The sequence below is a fragment of the Corythoichthys intestinalis genome, chromosome 22 (assembly GCF_030265065.1).
Source record: "Corythoichthys intestinalis isolate RoL2023-P3 chromosome 22, ASM3026506v1, whole genome shotgun sequence".
Taxonomy (NCBI): domain Eukaryota; kingdom Metazoa; phylum Chordata; class Actinopteri; order Syngnathiformes; family Syngnathidae; genus Corythoichthys; species Corythoichthys intestinalis.
Window position 1 is genome coordinate 8,629,772 of NC_080416.1, and position 13,428 is coordinate 8,643,199.

A 13,428-nucleotide genomic window follows, 5' to 3' on the forward strand; every position below is an offset into this window, starting at 1 on the left:
CTTATTGAAAAAAATACAAATGAAAAAAATATATATATACAGTATTAAAATATTTGCTATTTACAGGCTCCAAAAAAAAGTATTTGGAGAATTATGAGGTCAACAATAATGACTCAAATATCAAAACAGTTGTCAATTCATCAGAAAATCGTTTAGTTGTTGATTCGTCGATTCCTAGATGGCAGACATAATGGCATACCGAGGAAAACCATGACTAAATGTGGCCCGCGAAAAGTTTGACACCCCTGTTTTAAAGGAAAACAATTTATAATTGGTAACCTAATACAGAATTTATAATCCAACACGTGAATAAGTGCTCCCCTTGTTTTCCGTTTCCATGACAGCCAAGTTTGACACATTAACAAATAGCGTTGACATCGGTCCTCGACTGTGTTGTCCTAATCGGTCGTCAAGCTCAGCGTGCGCGAGTCACTTAATGCACAATTCACTCCGGCTTGTATGTAGTGCGCGTGTGATTAATTTCTCCCGTTGAGTGAAACAAACCAAACGTGCTGTGCCCTGTCAAGCTAATAGAGATGACGAAAAAAAGCATTAGCGGTTTAAAACGGGAAAAACATTGCATGCGTCGACTGTGCTAGCAAACGACTTATTAGCTTCAGAGTAAAGTCATTTTGTTAGCTCAGAAACAAACGCGGCGGGGATATTTTCCCAGTTTAATATTCTGCTCTCATTTCCAGTGCGGCGCATTATTGACGCGTTCGCGTATCAGCGTAGATACAAGCGGCGAAATGAGTTTTTCCCAACTTAAGCATCGAACACCAGGGACCTGCGGAAGATATGTTATCATACAAGTGATTTAGTCTGGCTGTGCTGCAGTTATTATCTGTGAGAAAAGGGCCTTAGTATCATCAGTTGGTTGCTAATGCGAGTTTACTTGGAGCTTTAATAGTGGATCAATTCACCGGCTGCCAGTGACGGCGATAGATGTCCAATCAATTTGAAGAGGGAGGGTTGGCAGCGAATGAACGAGGATTGGACGTCGAGTGACATCAATGGTAGACAATGAGTTTAGCTGTTTATGTTAATTTTAACTAATAATATGCTCATTTTAACTAGCTGAAAAAGCAAAAGATGCATTGACAATGAGCACACATGCTAAATGCTAACTTAACTCCTTGGCTAACATTAGTAAAGCAAAGTATCCCCACGCAATTTATGACATTGAACAAATATTTTCTGCATAACTAACACGTAAAATTGGACATTTTGAATACAGCCTCTACTTTTTATGCATAACCAAACTTTTACCTTTTTAGTGGCACTTTTTCATTGAGTTTGGACCCAAGCAACACAAATAAAATGTATGCAGCATTCAGTGGTGGAAAAAGTACAGTGATCCCTCGTTTTTCGCAGTTAATAGGAACCGCCCCCGAAATCCGCAAAGTAGAGGCGGAGCTTATTTACATTTAATTTTTGTGTGTGTGTGTTCAGTGTATTTTCTGAGGTTTAGAATTGGAAAGAGATATATATAAAGCATGTTTTTGTCCCCCCCCCCACAAAGTACTAATGATTATGATAAGTTTTAAACATATTACTATCCCACCAAATTATTTTTAAACAAGAATAACGTAGAAAAATGCTTGTTTTTTATCAAATGCTTCATCTGGTGAGTGCAAACACACTGTATTACTTTTTTACTAGTAAGTAAGTAAGTAAACGATACAGCGGTAAAAAATTTCCTTAAGTAAAAATATCTGAGAAAAAAAATGACTCCATTACAAAAGTACTTGCTTTTAAATTTACTTTAAAAGTAAAAAGTAAAAGCATTTTATCCAAATATATATTTTAAAAATCTGACCCAATATTAAAAGAAAAAAAAAGAAAAAAAAAAAGAAAACTATGCCTGCAAGCAGGACTGAACAGGCCCTTGCAGTTTGGTGCAACTCGGACGTCACACAAACTTGGATATCACCTGATGAGAACCTAATTTGCCCCAGACTCGCCTCTTTTTCTTTCTTGAATGAATGAAAACTCACCATTTTGAAAACTTAACCTCTCATATGTCTCATGAACAGTCCCACCAATTTTGAGGAGGATCCTCCCTAGGCGTCAAAGTTTCAAATGTGCACCCTGTAAATCAATAAAAATTTCACTTTGAATCCAAAACACCCAATTTTCTGTTGGGTTTGGAGCATGGGTGCAAGAGACTTTTTGAAGCAGTTTTGCATCATATTTCGACTCCCCAAATTTCATCGGTGTACATTGAAAAAACTTAATAGGAGAGGCCTTTTTGAAAATATCAAGAGGGCGCCACTGAGCCGTTTTGTTACGTTTTTTCGCAACGTTGAATATTATCAAAATTTACGCGAGTTTTCGCGCATGGTAAATCCTCCAAATTGGCCATTTTCATTTGCCATGAAGAAAAAATTATAATAATCCTTTGCATTCCGATAGGGCTCTCGCGCCAGTTGGTGCTCGGGCCCTAAAAAAAAATTCATGGACTGCTCAATTAAAACTGTGCAGAATGAAAAAAAAAAAAAAAACTAGCAACAAAATTGACTGCACTGTAAACAGAAGCGTTGACAAGCTCAAAAAACTAAATAATATCTCATGGCAAAATGATTAACAGTCCAGACCTTTCTCCAGGTGATGGACAGTATTTATGATTCTTCTTCTTCTAACTTAATGGCGGATTGCAAGCAGCTATCAGGTCAATACCCCCACCTACTGTACAACAGTGTGCAGCACCCATCTGAAGGCACGCTGCTCTCACTGTCAGTTTATATTATTCAGTATCTTGTTCTGCTGCCTAATCTTGCTTGTGCTCGTGTCTAGGGCTACAGCTATCGATTATTTTAGTCATCAATTAATCGATGAACTAGTTAGTTCGAATAATTGAGTCATCAGATAAGGAACATAAAATGTTAAAATGCCTGAGCTGAGCCTAAAACCGTAAATATAAAAAAATAAATAAATGAGGATCTAAGTACATAGCAAAAGTCCGCTAGCTCAAATGCTATAAAATGCTAACTTTTTTTTTTTTTTTACAATGCTCTAAGCAAATGGTTCAAACACATATTCCCACAAAATGGCTAAATATACTTATAAACTAAATTACATATTCATTTTAAAAAAACATTAGCTAAAACAAAAACTTAGCTTATGTTGGTCTTAACAGGGAGCAGCTGGATCCAGCCATGTTAGATGAATTTTGTCATATTCACTGTCACCACTAGAGGGCAGTGAATCCTTACAAGGCCACTTTAATCAAACAAATACTCAAAGCAGCTAAATTTAATTCAAATCTTTTATACTACTCGAGTTAATCGATTAATCGTTGCATCACTCGTCATGTTGCTGCCTCTAGTGATGAATTACGGTATAGTTGCACGGGGCTTATCCATTGTGCCAGAGGCATCAAAACGAAACTATTAATTCACAATAGAGATGTCCCGATCGATCGGGATGCCGATCGATCGGTCCGATCACGTCATTTTCAAAGTATAGGAATCGGCAAAAAAATATCGGCCATGCCTTTTTTTAATATATATTTTTTTTTAATTAAATCGTTTTCTAATTGTATTTAACGTTACAGACATAATATGTTGCACTCATCCAGAGTCTTTAATTTAGGTTTAAGGTAGGGTTATCAAAAATATCCCGATAACGGCGGCAATTATTTTATTTAAAAATGTGTCACGTTAAATTATTTAACGCTATTAACATTTGCGTTGCATGACCCACTCACTCATTGTCGCGCTCAATCGGTAATGACGCTGTGTTACCAATAAAGAGAGGTACAAGGCAGCACAAAATGAGTAGAGTGAATTTTGACATCCGTTGGAGCCTTTCTTCAATTGGCTAAAACCTTGCAATCCCTCTCCCTATGATTAGAAATATCATGGGAAGCAATGTGGGGAAGCAAGGTGGCAATTGATTTTTGTCTTAACACCTGAAGTTATTTCCCAAAGCAGAGAAGATATATCCATTGGTAGCACGGTTTTACTTCCCATCATGGTTCCACTTCCCATCATGCATTGGGGCATGGCTGCAGTATCATTTACTGAAAGCTCAACAAATACACTAGATGGCAATATTTAGTCACAATATACAAAGTCACAAGTCTTTCTATCCGTGGAACCCTCTCACAGAAAGAATGTTAAGAATGTAAATGCCATCTTGAGGATTTATTGTCATAATAAACAAATACAGTACTTATGTACTGTATGTTGAATGTATATATTCGTCCGAGTTTTATTCATTTTTTTCTTAATGCATTGCCAAAATGTATATGATCGGGAAAAATTATCGGGAATGACTGGAATTGAATCGGGAGCAAAAAAAGCAATCAGATTGGGAAATATCGGGACCGGCAGATACTCAAACTAAAACGATCGGGATCGGATCGGGAGCAAAAAAACATGATTGGGACAACCCTTATTCACAATGAGAGAAAAAACAAACAAAAGTCACTTATAACACAGGCAACAATTTGAAAAGTCGTGGAGTAAACATTACAGATATGTGCTGTCAAATTTAGTAAAGTAAAAGTAACACTTCATATTTGTACTCAAATAAAGTAGAGCTACAAAAATGTACTTAAGTACTTTTACTTTGTTACATTCCACCACTGCAATTATCAAAATTATTTTTCTTGTCTTTCCGTCTATTCCCATTGACATTCCACATTTAAGATGCCGATATTTACAGTAGTATTGAATCACTACACTACTACTATGCTAATTCTAGCATGAAGGAAGTCGATACGATAACAATGATGAGAGTTGCAAATTCCCTCCAGAATGACTTAGCTACTGCTAAACTGTGAGTACTTCAAATTACGATGTCAATCTCTCTCCGTTTGTGTTCGAGATCGATAAAAACAAACAATAGTGGTCCGCGTGACGGGTATGATTCACGCTCGACATAGGGAGGCCCGAGGATCGGAAGGGTCGGTCGCCCACCCCCAAGGCAAACAACGGGTTCGCTTTAGGATTAGAGCAGCATGAGTTCAAGCGCAGGCTGTAATTTGCCTCGTCGCGTACACGGAAGCGTGCGGCGAGGATGATTGGGGAGAGGGGGCGAGCGGCTCCATATGATAGTTCAACTTCACTCCTAGCTAGACAAAGTCATGTTTTTGACTTTGCTGTATGGAGAAAAGCTACAAGGAGGGGCAAGCCGGGACACGGCCCCCTCTCGCCCCCCCGCGTTGATGAAGAGTAATGGCCCGAAACAATATTTCCCTGAGGAGCGGCACTACGACGTGGTCGGCGTAATGTGCTTTCATCTCCACGCAATTTGGAGATGGCTTTTCACGCTCCGGGGTGGGAGGAAGTAGAGTTTCCCTCCGGAGGAAGCCGTGTTACAGTCAAAGAAAGGAGGGATGCTATTTTTCTTGATGGGCTCAAGCAAACATAGCCAATTTGTTTGACAACATCACTCAAAATGATTGTTTGAAAGTGATTTTACTGCAAAAAAAGGAGCATTATGCATTATTTTATTGTATTTATATTGCAATTTAACATTGACTGTATCACTTGTATTGGATTTAATTGCATTTTCATGTAATTTTGTCGTATTTTAATGCATTTTTGTTATGTTTTACTGCATTCTTATTGCATTTTATTGTATTTATATTACATTTTGTCATTGACTATCATTTTATTGAATATAATTGCATTTACGTGTAATTTTGTCATATTTTATTGCATTTTTGTTATGTTCTACTGCATTTTATCATATTTGTATTGCATTTTGTCATTATCATTTTATTGAATTTTAATTGCATTTTTGTGTAATTTGTCGTATTGTAATGAATTTTTGTTATGTTGTACTGCATTCTTAACGCATTTTATTGTTTTTTTGCATTTTGCCATTGACTATCATTTTATTGAATTTAATTGCATTTTTGTGTAATTTTGTCGTATTTTAATGCATTTTTGTTTTTGTTTTTACTGCACTCTTATTGCATTTTATTGTACTTTTATTGCATTTTGTCATTGACTGTATCGTTTTATTGAATTTACTTGCATTTTCGTGTAATTTTGTCATATTTTAATGCGTTTTGTTATGTTTTACAGCATTCTTATTGGAATTTATAGGATTTCCATTGCATTTTGTCATTGACTGTATCATTTTATTGAATTTGATTGTATTTTCGTGTAATTTTGTTTTATTTCAATGCATTTTTTTATGTTTTACTGCATTCTTCTTGCATTTTATTGTATTTCTATTGCATTTTGTCATTGACTGTATCATGTTAGTGAATTTAATTGCATTTTTGTGTAATATTGTCGTGTTTTAATGCATTTTTATGTTTTACTGCATTCTTATTGCATTTATATTGACTGCAGGGCCGGCCCAGCCTATACGCAGACTATGCAGCTGCTTAAGGCCCCTGACCACTAGGAGGCCCCCAATCTGGCAGTTGTTTAATTTGTATTCTATTTTGTTTACTACAGTTGTCTTTATTTGACTTTTGTGAGTTCTGAGACTTGATTACAAGCTTAAAAAAATAAAAGTCCTTCCTTAACTTCTTTCTTTCCTCTTTTCGAAAAAGGTTTGGCGCTATCTACTGTAAGTACTGACAATCATTTGGGGTGAGAAGTTTGAAGTATGCAGTGCAACAAAATCTGATTAATATACAAAATATGGACGTATGGGTTGGATTGCATGTATGGGTTTCACAGTACACTGTGACGAAATGGTGGGCCAAAAATATGGGCCCCTTTGCATTATTTTGCTTAGGGCCCCCAAATGGCCTGGGCCGGCCCTGATTGACTGTATCATTTTATTGAATTTAATTGCATTTTCGTGTAATTATCTCATATTTTAATGAATTTTTGTTATGTTTTACTGCATTAATATTGCATTTTATTGTATTTATATTGCATTTTGTCATTGACTATCATTTTATTGAATTTAATTGCATTGTTGTGTAATTTTGTTGTATTTAAATGCATTTTTATGTTTTACTGCATTCTTATTGTATTTTATTGCATTTATATTGCTTTTGTCATTGACTGTATCGTTTTATTGAATTTAATTGCATTTACGTGTAATTTTGTCATATTTTAATGCATTATGTTATGTTTTACTGCATTCTTATTGCATTTTATTGTATTTATATTGCATTTTGTCATTGACTGTATCAATTTATTGGATTTAATTGCATTTTTGTGTCATTTTGTCGTATTTGAACACTGGAAGACCTGTTTTATTTTTTTGAGCTAAAAGAAATACCAGAAAGGCGTCCAATGACCCCGATACCAAACTGACTACTGGGCTTGTCAAACAATAGACCAATCAAACAGGCCACCCCCCTACACACTCCTGGGGAGTCGCTGCCTAGGTGTGAAGGGGGGGTTCACTCTGGATAGCTGCAATTAGCATCTTGAATATAATAGAGACGGGTGGACTTCTTGGTGGGTCTTGCAAAGGAATTGGCTCACTCTCATGTGGGCGCAAAGAAGGCGCAGAAGGAAAAATTGCTTCGGCAACATCCTCCAACACCAAGCCCCGGCAAAAGGGCAAAGTGACATATGTCACCACATAAAAAATGTTTTGTTTTTATTACATCGTCACTTGTATGTAGGTAAACTGCAGCTTTTGGAAGATGTAAAAAGGTTGTCCGCCCGATTGCCTGCCTGAGCGGTCCACTGTCCAACAAAGCCAAGGCAGCGCTCCCCCACAAACAATCAAGATGCTTATTGGAGCAATCCAGCCCTGTGGTTTTGCAAGTGTGAATGATTAATGAGGACCATGGTGCTCACAAAAGATATGCTGATTAGGGTCAGATGATCCTTCTCTGGTTACAAAAGTGATTTGTATCAACTGATCCACCCTTAGTAGTTCTAATGCATTTTTGTTATGTTTTACTGCATTCTTATTGCATTTTATTGTATTTATATTTCATTTTGTCATTGACTGTATCAGTTTATTGAATTGCATTTTTGTGTAATTTTGTCATATTTAAATGCATTTTTGTTATGTTTTACTGCATTCTTATTGATTTTTCATGTATTTTTATTACATTTTGTCATATTCTTGCTACATTTGACTGTATTATCTTACATTCCTATTGTATTTCATTGTATTTAATTTCATTTTCATGTAGTTTCATTGTATTGTTGCATTTTAATTGTATTTTACTACATTCTCTAATAATCGCACTGCATTTTGTCATATTTTTGCTATCTTAGATAGAATTATTATTGCCGGTATATTTAATTGCATTTCTATTGAATGTTGTTGTATTGCTGCATTTTTGTTGCACAGTATTATACTGTTACAGCATTTAATTTCATTTTCATGTAGTTTTATTGTATTTTAATGAACTGTGTTTCACTGCAGTTGTTTGTATTCTTATTGCATTTGATTGCATTTTTATCGCATTTTATCATCTTTGTTGCATTTGATTGTATTTTTATAATATTTAATTGCATCTTCCTTGTGTTTTACTGCATTCTCTTACATTCTGATTGGGTTTATATTTCTTGCAATGGACTTTAACATTAATACATACAAGTTATTAAAATTACAACAACTGAGTCATCGCGTATTTAACTTTCACATTTTAGTCGGCAGGAAAACTCATTTTATTCTTGACACGGGGCGCTGAATGTTTTGATTAGCACGCACGCATTCGAGGGAGTCCAATCGGCCTTGGCTGGGAGGTTGTCTCCAATCAACCTCTGAGCGTATAATTAGTCATTAGATTGGGATTAGAGGCAACTTGGCATATGAAATGTGATTAAATTAATACTGTGAATTATTAATAATACCCCCTATCTTGGCTAACCCCCTAACCTTATTCAACCCCTTACGGCTGTCTTTGTTTGATTTATTTACATTTGCTTTGTGAATGATAATTATTCCCTTTTTTTTTTTTTTTTTTAATTGGTTGGAACAACAAAAATATGCTAATTTTAGCTACCGTATTTTTTGGACCATAAACTACACCTGAGTGTAAAGGCTGTTTCACACTAGCGGCAGGCCAGTGTGAAAAGCAGCCCACAGTAAGCGCAAAATGGGAAGAGCCACGTAAGCAGACGGAGATGCAGGTTTACTCCAGCATGCATATTTTTTATAGTCCCAACCACCATTGCATTCATTTTTCATTAACGCACAAGACAACAGCGATTTCAAGGAGTAGGGGGGCATTATGATAGCCGTGAAAAGAGTTTTACTAATTTCGGTAAGATGGTTTTTGTTATTCGTGACTACATTTCCACACAAATGCACATCGAGGTACCCTTTAGCTCAGCAAAAAGAAGTGTGGGAGTCATTTTTTGAGTGTCCAAGAGCTCGCAAAGCTTTTAGAAAGCATTTATCAAGCTTTCATCGGCCATGAATTGTGCGTATCCGTCCGCCTGATAGCAAAGATATCAGTGCGCGTGCCCCTCTGCTATTGGATGCGTTGTTGACGTCAGCACAGCAGTGCTGTGAAAATGGAACAAGTTTCTATTTTGGTCCCCGCCCCTCAGCAAAAATTCACTCAAGACTTTCCGCTCTGTCCAAAAAGGCCTCCGCCGCTCATCTTCGTCAAGAAGTCCCCTCATACACAATGAATGGGTTGCCACTGAACCGTTCACACTAGGCTGCCAGGCTAGTTTGAAACGGCCTTAAGTCGCACCTGCCTACATACGACGGTCATAAGAGTGAATGAACCACCATGAAGTTCTGAACCAATTAGCTGCAAAGCTTCATTTGGCCACTAATGCTCCCTTGGGGGAGACAGTCAACCCCTGGTGCCACCTGCTGTTAATATTGTTGTCATCCAACATACCTCCTAACATGCATTGCAGCGCTACAGATGTAAATAACAATCAAAATTCATGTTCTGTGCTAATTATTTCTTCAGTTACTGTTCCAGTTGTTTCATTAATTGATAGTTATTGTATTTGGTAACACTTTATTTGACAGTGGCGGCATAAGACCGCCATAATTGTAACATGACTCAAATTATCTCACTTTTTAATGGATGTAAAAGATCCGAGCTAGACATAAATGGAGTTAGTGGGATAATTTGCCGGATGACACTTAAAGACATCTGTCATAAACATTCAGTAATGCCCATGATAGAGTCATGTCACAATTATGACGGTCTTATCGCATCGCTGTCAAATAAAGAGTTACCTAATAACCATTGGCGGAGTTTGACTTTTGGGGAAGGCGGGTCACAACATGTTGATGACCCCGAAACGCAGTGTCAGTAATAAAATTAGCTTACAAGAATATTTATAATAATAAGTTGAAAATGAGCGGGCTTTTGTTTCCCATCATTCTTGAGGGGAATTCTAAATCAGGCTGCTGGCAGGACAGCGATACTTTTCACCAAGATCATCATCCATTGAATATGGTATGCCCGCCGGTGTTGTGCCAATGTAGTTACCTCGGTCAAAAATTGTATCCCCTGGTCGGAGCCATATGGAGGTAGATTTGTGTCTTTATTATTCGATCATAAAAAAAAAATTGCTTCAATCAAAGTACATATTTTCAATTTCTAGAAAAGCCACTTCAATTAAAAAAAATGTGTTTGAATGCAAAAATAAATTTGAAATTCAAAAAAATGAACTTGAAAGCTATTTTTAGTTGAATGGTTTTTTTTTTTTTTTAATTGAAGTCAATTTTTTTGATTGAAACAACTTTTTTGATTGAAGTCATGGTTTTGTGTTCGGGCCACATTTTGGCTCGCACATTTGTGTCATTATTAATCAATCAATCAAAAAATAAGTTGCTTCATACAAAAAATATATATTTTCAAAAGAAAAATCACTTCAATCAAAAAAAGAAACATTTTAATCATAGGAATTTTTTTTTTTTTTTTCAAAAAATATTTGAGACTCAAATTTAATTCATTGCTCAAATTTGCATTTGAGCAATTAATTTTTCGTTTATAAAAAGTTTTCTTTGATTTTAGCAATCCTTTTTGTGTTTGGCCCATATTATAGGAAGGGCATTTGTGTCTAAATCATTCAATCCTCAAAAAATTTAAATCATAAAAAAATATTTTCAAAAAATAATATTAAAATTATATCAAAAATAAAATTGCCCTTTTTTTTTTGTTTGTTTTTTTTTGAAAATGATATGCAAAGCAAATGACCGTCTAAGGTGCTAGTCACATGATCTGTTCGAAAAATCATTTTGACCCATTAGAAAAATGTCTTTTTTTTTTTTGGTTCATTTTCATTCATTTTTGTTGTTTGTTTTCTTGCTTTACAACTTTTATATATTATAGGAAAGTCAATTACATGCAATGAGCCCCCACCCTAAACTCCGCTTATGCTATTAACCCAAATAAATAAAAAAATAAGCAGCACTGGACTATAAGCCGCAGGATTCAAAATGAAAGAAAAAACTAGGGACTTATAGTCTGAAAATTAAAGTCGACCGAAAAATACTGTAGTTGAAAAAGCTAAAGATGCATAGACAATGAGCGCATATGCTAAATGCTAATTTACCTCCTAGGCTACCATTAGCAAAGCATATCCATGCAATTTCTCAATTTTTAAAAAAATATTTTTCTTGCCTTTCTGTCCATTCACATTGACATTCCACATGCTCGACGTTTTCCCCTCATGGCACGGACCGGACGCGCACCGTTCAATATTTAACCCGCCGGGCTTGTAGCATGTGAATTTTTCATGCGTGTACGCCGCAACACTGTCTCGCACAAGTTTACACGCAATTATAGCAGCAGCCCATGAATAAACGATTGGCTTTTTCTCTCCTGAAAAGCAGCAACAATAGCGTCCGGACACGCTAATTAGCTGAGAGCGACCTGTCCCTTCCAAATGAACGGTTGTCACTTTGAAAGCCGCCACCTTATTAAAGCTTTAAAGGTGATGACAGGTGTATTGTGAAGAATTAAGCCCTCTAAATGCCTAAAGACTGGTCTTTTGACATGCGGTTATTCAGCGGTGAATGATGGCCAGAATTAGCCATCAAAAGGCGGGCACGATTTTGGCGGGCAATTTTGTGGTGTGGTGACTGGAAAAGGGGGAAGAAGGGAAAAAAAAGGATGTCTAAATTAGAGGGAAAAATGACCATAGTGAAAGGAAAATATGAAGTTAATCAATGAATATATGAGAAATGAAGCGTACATTTTTTTTTTTGCAGGTGACACTGGCCACTGTTGCCTTGGTAACCGTGCTTTATTATCATGAAGCATCCATTCATGTCCTGTTTACCAAGGTTCATGTTTTGACATACATATCACATGTTATATATGAACTGTAATAGGCTATACAGGGTTTCTACAGCGATCAGCAAATCTCATTTAATGCTTTTTAATGCAACTTTCAATGCCACGTCAAAGAAATTTAATGCCCATGCCAACTGCAGATCGTTTCCCACTAAGGCTGCAGCTATCGAATTTTTTAGTTGTCGATTACTCGATGAACTAGTTATTTCGAATAATCGATCGGATAAGGAACATGAAAAATTAAAATACCTGAGCTGAGCCTGAAATGGTATTGGAAAAAAAAAAAAAAAAAGGGATCTATGTACAACAAAAGAATGGCGTACCGCAAGCAACACGTCACTTCCGCTCATTAATATTCATGACATTAGCTACTGTTGCTAAGTTAGGACAAGCCACCGTTTGTCCCCAATAGGAAATGAATGGAAATCGTGTACCAAGGAGATGTTTACAGCGCTAAACCTACCAATTCTCTCCGAAAATGATGTGCCTGGTGCCAAATTGACTGGCAAAGATGTGGAAGAACATAAAAATGTTCAGTTTAAGAGATGGCTTTAGTGTCGAAGGCTGAAAAAGACGGAAAAAAACGAGCCGACCTAAGCATAGCTTTAGCTTTTTTATCGACGTGACTGACAATGACATTCTCCTGTTTCAACAAGCTATCCTTTACCATCAGCCCTGTCTTTCTTACATATCCTCTGGTTGTCCTACGTCTCTTACCGTTCTTTGGGTAATTTAGTTAGCTTTGTGTAGCAATCGCAAATGCTACTCAGTGACAGCCAACGAACACTTTTAATTTTTTCATTGATAACACATCTTAATCCTATAATTTATTTACACTCCCCCCCTTACTAAAGTTGTTTTTTTATATATATAACAGAAACGGTAACAGTGGCAGTCAGATACCATTGTAATTCTTTTCAGGTCATTCATTGTCAGACAGAAGCAGTACGGCACAACGTTACGCTAAAAAAATACGTAATAAAAATATAAAAATGGCTTACCTCTTTGTCCTCTGAAAGACCATGCCAACCCAACATAATGTTTACTGCATATGAAACGTGAATGGATTCGCCGAGCTGGTGTTAAAGTCCGCGCAAGTTGATTCGGTCTTCACATTTTTTCCTCCCGAGTTTTTGGTTCCGGAAACGTATGAAGAAAACATCCTTCATGTGTCGTAATGTCAAGAGTCGTTTCTACAAGTTTCAAAAAAGCAATGCGTGATTGGCACGTTCGTTTTTGAAAGATTACCGGGGAAAAGTAGC

At 36.4% G+C, this 13,428-nt stretch overlaps 1 protein-coding gene across 2 annotated transcripts in view; it reads right to left on the reverse strand.

The window, feature by feature from the left end:
• The window catches only part of triqk (triple QxxK/R motif containing), a 148,414-nt gene that overhangs the window by 57,251 nt on the left and 77,735 nt on the right, over window positions 1-13,428 (reverse strand). The gene's annotated exons all lie outside the window — the stretch shown is intronic.